The sequence below is a fragment of the Physcomitrium patens genome, chromosome 5 (assembly GCF_059467195.1).
Source record: "Physcomitrium patens ecotype Gransden chromosome 5, ASM5946719v1, whole genome shotgun sequence".
In the NCBI taxonomy this organism is placed as follows: Eukaryota; Viridiplantae; Streptophyta; class Bryopsida; order Funariales; family Funariaceae; genus Physcomitrium; species Physcomitrium patens.
Genome location: NC_143414.1, coordinates 14,880,523 through 14,888,839, shown reverse-complemented (window position 1 = coordinate 14,888,839; position 8,317 = coordinate 14,880,523). Strand labels below are relative to the sequence as shown.

The 8,317-nt window shown below is 32.8% G+C and overlaps 1 long non-coding RNA gene across 1 annotated transcript; it reads left to right on the top strand.

Moving 5' to 3' along the window:
* The first annotated feature begins 2,179 nt into the window (after positions 1 to 2,179).
* Positions 2,180 to 5,608, top strand: LOC141045403 (uncharacterized). Its single transcript, XR_012217528.2, has 3 exons — positions 2,180 to 3,154; positions 3,429 to 4,755; positions 5,015 to 5,608. It is a non-coding gene; the product is annotated as an uncharacterized LOC141045403 (long non-coding RNA).
* Positions 5,609 to 8,317: the final 2,709 nt, after the last annotated feature.

Sequence of the window (8,317 nt, the reverse complement as noted above, 5' to 3'; positions counted from 1 at the left end):
ATATAAGATAAATAAAAATAAATCTTAATTTTAAATATCATTTGAACAACATTTAGGCAGTTTAGAACTTGTTAGTATACAAATACACTTTAATTGGCTCATTTTCCATCAGTTAGCAGTATTTTCCTACACATATTTTTACTCAAGGATTATGTTCCAAGATTCCCACATTTTTTTACTTGTATTTGCACACAGTTGTGAAGAAGAAAAACAAAAAGATATTGACAACAATCAGAGAAGACACTACAACATCAGGGCTATGATGGAACATCCCAGTATCCTGTCCAAAAAAACATGTGACCTTAGCAAAGAATCATGTGTTTTCCTTTCATTGCTTTTCAGCCAGTTGTGTCTAAACCACATGAAAAGCCAACAAGGACAGTACAATCAGAAAGCAATTGTTAGGGATAGTCAAAACCAAGTAGAAAACTGTGTTGTTGAGTACACAAATACAACTAATAAATGCATGCATATATATATATATATATATATACTTGTTTTTTCTGAGTATGTCGTTTCATTTTTTATTTTATTTTGGCTTGTTTTAACTATTTAAAGTTTAAAATGTATTAGTTACATAGTTTAGCAAGTCATGTGTGTTGAACTAGTTGAGCAGAGCCATAGCAGAGTAGGTACCTGCTTGGTACTTGGTACTGGATGAAATTTTAATGGCTCCTTGCACAAGAGCATTTTAATAAACCCTAAATTTTCAACCCTGTCTAATTATTTATAAATGATTTTGTGTGTGTGTGTGTGTGTGTTTTTTTTAAAACCTCAAACCCATATTAGTTGAGTACAAAGTATTCAACTTCTCTTGCATTGTGTTGCATGAATGTATTCTACAACCCTATTAAATAATTCATTGTGCACAGTGAAAAGATTTCAATCTGTAGATTTGATCTCACATCAACAAAATCTTTGTGGTCATGATTTGCACATCCACACAAGTGGGTTGTAAGATGTTTACCAATTTTAAGTCTATAATGTATCAAAACAACATAATGAATTTTTCGTAAGTTAAAATAGAGTTTTTTACAAATAAAAATATAAATTTTATAGCACATGATACTTTACTATCTTGATGTATTAATTATACAATGTACAAACAATGATGATATTTTTCACAACAATTGAAATACTTAATTAAAGATTACACACATATTTATACATATTTCAAAATCTGTACTATGTGTTTATGTGTGTATGTATATATATATATATATATATATTTCCCAGATTATTACTAACTAATAAGTCAATATTGTTTTAAAAATCTGCTTATGATTTGAACTATTAGTAATAATGTTCTTTTTATTAAATTAATTAATAAAATTTAAAGTAAGAATTTAGACATCATGAATTATCAAAGACATTTTTGAAATCAAATTTGCTTTTCTTTACTCATGAATATGTAGAGGATAGTTTGTAAGAATTTAAGAAAGGCATTATAAACTACATGGTTATTCAAATTTTTTTTGCACAATTAGTACCAATCACAGGAACTTTTTTTTATTTATATTTTATTTTTTATTTTGTGTGTCTGTTGTATTGAATAACTTTATGGTCTAACGTAAGTTTAGCATGCTAAACATTTATACTATTTTGTGTGTTTAGAAGTTTTAAACACCTTTATTGTCTTTCATAGCTTCTTTTGCATACATCATGAGATACAAAAATTGAACATTCCAAAAAAAAACATTACAATGCTGCCTTGGTGATTTTTTATAATAATATTGTTAATTCTTTATACATTAAGTTTTTTTTTTTTTGAAGACGTTAAAATGTACATTAAATACAAAGTGCTGTTTTAGGGTTCACTCTGTGTCAATCAAACTCAATAAGAACACAATACTTTAAAAACAAAGTGGATAGTAGTGTTTAATAGCATTTAACATACTAAAACTAACAACTAAACTTTTTATGTATTTTTTTTGCAAGAGATTTTATTTTGTTTTTAACTAATTGTTCCAACTTCAATGGTTAAAATCTCAACTGGAAATTCAAGACTTTAGTGCACTTACATGCACAATACAATATTTTGTGTACTCACATGCATGATACAGTATTTTATTTCGAAAGCATGTTCCACGTTTTACAATGTTTTTTATGCTCAATACCCAAAATTTTCATATAAAAACCGTGACATCCATTTTTCATCTTCGCTCACACTGAACAAACCGTAACTTTTCCTTTGAGAAAAACCAACATTACATTGCCAGTGACTGCAACATGGAGTTGCATGACACGTTATATATTACTTGCCAACGCGGCACTTCGATGACAGCATGGGTGAGTGGAGAATTACAGTATGCACTCGGAAAGCAAGGCATCTTGAATGTGAACTCATCGATGGTTTCGACAATGGAAGACCCCAGAGATCGACGAAGAGACCATGAAACTGCGAGTGATCAGTTTGTAATGTTTCTGCTGACACTAGAAGAATCTATTTCTGGGCAGATGGACGACTTCGGAGTATGTTGTGTGTTAGAGGCAACTGTTTTTGTTTTATTTTTTTCTTTCTTTCTAGGAGAGAGAGAGAGAGAGAGAGAGAGAAGGATCCGGGCCGGCTGCATCTCCGACGACTCAGTTCGAAGGCCAGTCACTTGCTAATGTAGCCTTATTAGTCTTACATGACTTGATAAGAACTAGGCCTGAATCAGCAGCAATAAAGGACTGGAAACCGATTGGGTGATGGATTGAAGGAAGAAAGAGGGGAAACATAATGTTTTGAGAAGCAATTGAAAGGGGAAAGCGCAGAATGCGTTCAGTGCGTGAAGTTCGGTTAATCGCAGGGACGGAATTGCCTTTGCCCACTAAATGGTGGCGGTGCGAACGGTGCTTGGGAAGGATGACCGACGATCCAGATGGACATCAGTCGCGTTATTTACTGAACTGTTAGCCTGAGTCCTCTTCCACCACTAATCTCGGTCCCTACAAACATGCACTTAACATGGTTATTCTAGTTACCAGCTTTCCCTTAAAACCCAGAGCTCCGAACTTGGAAATTAGACACGGAATACTATTCAGAGCCACTCAGTCGGCGGTCTGATCTACTTTTGCTAGGCACAGCTCAGGCTCCACAAGTCCTCCATCCATCTGTGACCCGAGTACAGAATCCCCGGAGTTGGCATCATGTGTCCATTTATAGACCCAGGTATAAAGAAGCAGACAACTGTTGTCTATTCTCTGTGCTGTGCCACCGGATCCATTACCTACTCCAATCGCATGGCTGACTGCATTTGTCGATGCCGTCTGGTTGCAACTTGTGCAGTTCCACCCCTAGCAACTTGTAATGAAGGTTTAATTTACTCCAACGCTGTGGGTTGGCATCATAGGTTCGTCAATCAATAGCCGTGAGGTGGTTTTGAAGTGGAGCGGGGTTGGCAATGATACGTGGACTTATGGGGTGTTTTTGGGAGTACCTGCAGGTATTCTTGGTTCTCGTAGGTTGCGCCAGGATTAGGTGGTGGCGTACGAGCCGTGTATACTGTATCCCCTCGATGGAAGGAGCTACAGTAATTCCATCATGCGCTTGCATTCAGCAACATATTCGTGTTCTGGAGGCAAGGGTGTGAGTCGAGGCGTAACAATGCTCATTTGATTGTTTCTAATACTAATCTTAATATAGCATGTAGTGTTGGTTGCAGGTATTTGTGGCTATTCTCCTGACGTTCTTGAACAAACCTCGATATACACGCATTTGTTTGACTCGCCTGCTTTACAGTGGTGTATACCATGTAGGTCGAGAGTCCGCGAGTCCGTGCCTCCAGTTTTCGGACGGCTTGATAACCTCTTCTAGCAGAGATCGGATTCCTAACGTCTGGCTTGTTTGCACTCGACACTATCATATGAAGGTAGCGTGCCTGACGAATCGCAGGGATAATTGATGTGCTTTTATTGCGAGGTGTAAGTGAGCTGCCTTAATTTCAGCGTGGGCAGTCGCAAGTGTAACCTCTCGGAGAAAACCCTCCTGTAATGCAAGCCTCTGCTTGGAATCAAAAAACAGTTCAAAATTACCTTCCGACAGTCGATTGGGAATTTCGTTACACCAAACATGGGAAGCTGAAACGAAACGGTTCATCCAAACGAGATTGAATCGCAACCATTGCGATATCCGGAGAAGTGCCTAACAAGCGTACACATATCCCACCCAAGTCCTTATATCACATGGTTCACTGTATCTCCACACTGTTGTTATCAGAATCAGAAACCTAAGACACAGATTAAAAGACGATGATTGAAGAGTCGCTCATATGAATCCCCACTAAGCAAATTCGAGATGTGACGGTTGAGTTGCATCATGACCTGATTCAGCTGACCATTCCAGCTGGTTGGATTTGACATTACTCAACTTGTTCTGTGTGTCAACCACACGATTCAAGGTGTTGCAGCGCAATTTATCGTATTGCCGCAGCGAATACCACGACCCCTCATTCAGAACAGCGACTATATGAATGACGGCGAAACGTGCTGGACAAGAGATCTAAGCCCACAATCAGTTCACTTTACACACAGTTGAAGTTTCCTATCATACCAGTCCTATGTTAAGCATGCTAGAACCTGCCTACAACGCTCAAGTCGGATTGGAAGTGCAATGTAGAACTAAAAAGAACAGATGACGTAGTGTTCTTGGATTCAGTTGAACATCTCGAAGAGCTGAGACTATCAACAAATTTCAAATTGGTAACCATCTTCACGGCCACAACGTGGCAGTATGCAATATCAATCTGGAAATCATTGTCAAACTTGATCGAGGTAAATCACCACTGCAGTGTTCTTTGGTTCACGTTATAGGATTTAGTTTCTTGCTGTATTGTACTACTGAATGTGATGAACACTGATTTTTGGTTTTTGGTTTAATTGTCTTTTAGACGAAGGTGAGATGTTCGTACTTGCAACAGTAAAGAATCCCAGATCACACATAAAAAGGTGAACATTGAAACCTTCAAAATGCAGCCTTGATTCAGAAATTATTAATTTGTGAAGACAACATTTGTATTCGTCAATAATGCAGGATGAGAATGAAATCCTTCTTATGAAAAGACAACATATAAATCTGCAGCCACTTTTGCTACTTCGTGCGCGGATGAAGCAATACCCAAGGAACAGCTGAAACTATGTTGGTTAAAAGACAATAGGTAGACACCTCTCGAACCATGGTGCAGGGTGATTTCAGAAACCGGAGCTGAAGCATTCCCAGCCTCTTAAACTACAACGTTAGTGGTGGGCTGCAAGCAAAATCAGCAGTTGAAGTGCAAGCTGTAGCTTCGCACACATGCAAAGAACAGACTTTTACTGTCACATTGAATTCAACCTGATGGTTCTTTCAGCGCTACTTTTTTTTGCATTGAAGATCATACGACAGTTTCAAGCTACAGCAAGTATCTTAGCACGATACACACAGATATTTACTGTATGAATGCTAGAATGCTGGAAGGCCGATGCACGTCGGGATCATTGCACGAACCTCCCTGTCTCTACGAGTACAGTTCTGATACTAATGGTTTAGGTGTGCTGAACATTAATGCCACCGGATACCAACATGGACTAATCTCTCGGATCAGAATTAAAAAATGTCTTGAATATTATCACTTTGCTGGCAGCAAAATTCTGGTGCAGATATTTGTTTTCTTTTGCGTAGTTGGGCAATGTGGGATGTGCTGTCGATTGGTTTGTTTAGTGTTGGTTACCATTGAACTAATCACCATTACCATTGACAATCGCCCGATGAGAAGATGGTTTCTCGCCCTGCTAGATCAATTCTTCTAAAGAAACCAAGTATTTTCCGTCACATACTTGGAGAATTTACAAGCTGAAACCAATCAGTCAAAATAATAACTACTCAAAATGCAATCTTCAAGATTCTGCTCTGCTTTAAGTCTAGATGTCTAAGAAGAGCTTTATGAAATCAAGAGCTTGATAGTTAGTTTCCTCGATCGATTGAAATGGGTACTAGTTTTCCTGGTTGCAAAGGGATCTTGAGAATAATACACTGCAAATGTAATCAGAATAGAAGGGAGGTTGAATTTTGAACCCATTTGTTGCTTGGAAAAGTTCATTAAATGTTATGAAAAGTCATGGTTGTGCATGCACATGTTTTGACTGATGATGCTTTAATAATGGAGTCCATCCAACCTCTTCAAAGAACCAATAGCAATATTGATGCCAATATTCCAAACTATTTTCCACCAATTTAAATAAGGTTCTTTTTGAGTAAGATGGAAAACTTTGTTTTATATTGATATTTCTATTGTAGCATGTTATATATCTACATGTTATATATTATAGTTAATTTTGCCATACTTAGTAATACTCTATATTATAGTGAGACACTTGACTATATATTTATTTTCCATAAGATTTGGTCTTGTTATTCATAAAACTTCAACCTCAATGTGATCTATTTGTGAATAAATACATTTGCATATTGGACATTACATGCATGGCTTATATACAACATGTTAGACATATAATTTTTGTATAGATTAAATATAAGTGAGATCTTAAAGGGACATAAATAGACATAAGAAGGTATTGAAAATCTTATAGACTTAGAGTATGGTGGTCATTATCAATGCTCAAGCCATCTTATTCGTCACAATTTCTTGTTTCTTAATTAAGTCAAAATAATTGTATTAGTTAATAATATCATAAGATAAAAAAATTAATGAGCTATTTAACTTTCTTTCTTTTAAATTTCTATAAGATTCTTTGAATGTAACTTTCAGATTTTCATAAAAAAATTCAATAGTTGTTATTCTATCTTATCTAGTATGCAAAATGTTAAACTTATATATTACTAATAATTTAAACTTTGAGATCTATTTTTCATTGAAGTATGTCTAAAATTACTTGAAAAAATTAATAGACTATTTTGTTAAATCATAATAATGCTTTATCAAGCATAGTAGTGTCTATAATATTAATAATCTCCAAAAAAATAATATTTTATTATATTTTCTTAAATCATATAAGATTAGCCAATAATATTAAAAATATTTATTCTTATTTTGATTTTCTTCACCTATACACATATTTGCTTCAATCAAACATATTTTATACATTAGAGATATTAAAACATTTCTATTTTTAGTTAATATTTTTTATATATAGATAAAAATATAATACTATTATTTCTAATTAATAACTATTAATATACATATATACATATAAAAATTAGAATTAATTTTTATTTATTTATTTTATAATTTATATAAATTAAAAAAATTATGTATAAGTTAAAAGAATTAATCTATCTAATTAAAATATATTATTTAATATATATTATTTAATATATATATATATATATATATATATTTAAAATATATATTCATATATATGTATATATTTAAAAAATATCATATTGACAATGATGATAAGAATTAGTGCCAATTTTTTAATAGAATTTTAATAGCATTTATAATTATATTACTAATATAAGTCCTTATTACATCTAATACTTTCTTGTTAGAATAAAATGATTAATTTTTGAATATAAAGACAAAAATAACCTCTTATAATTTATTATAATATTATAATTATGCTTCTTTATATTCTATAAATTTTTAAGATTAGTTTTTCTACAATAAAATCTTATTTTGATATCTTTTTATGTCTTTTGTTTTATTCAAATAAATTCAAGAATCCTATTCTAAGATATGTACATCACTTTTTTGATATATATTTTTTTATTTCTAATTTTTTTATTCTTTGTGAATTAATAGTGAAAAGATAGACTTTATTAAATTATCTCAATGTCTTGGTTCTTTTTGCAATAAGAATTAAAGTTCTACTATCTATACTAAAAGTTTCACATTATATGCTCTCTTTTATTAAATTAAATATCTTATACTAGTCTCTAAAAACACATTAATCAATTATTGCTACTAAATAAATAAGTCTTATAACTAGCCCTACATAAATTCGAAAGACAAATTTTAAATTTGTAGTTAATATTCATGATTATCTTATCAATCTTATAATGATAGAATATTTAAATTCAAGTTAAATAAAAATCTAAAGAGAAGGTAGATCTTGAACCATAAGAAAATCTTCTTGATTTGTTAACTAACATTCTTCATAGATACAAGAAGAATAGAGTGAAGAAGCATCATTTTTTTTTTTTTTTTTTTTTTTAATATATAATTTTAACTTCAACATAACATCCTAAGATTAGTTTTTAATCTTTGAATTCTTCTATAGACTTTGAATAGAAACCATCCAAGTGAACAAGACTACCATACTTACTACAATTGCCTATACTACAAGCTAATTTTTTTAATTCTTTTTCATGGCAATTTAGCCCAAAATAACTTTT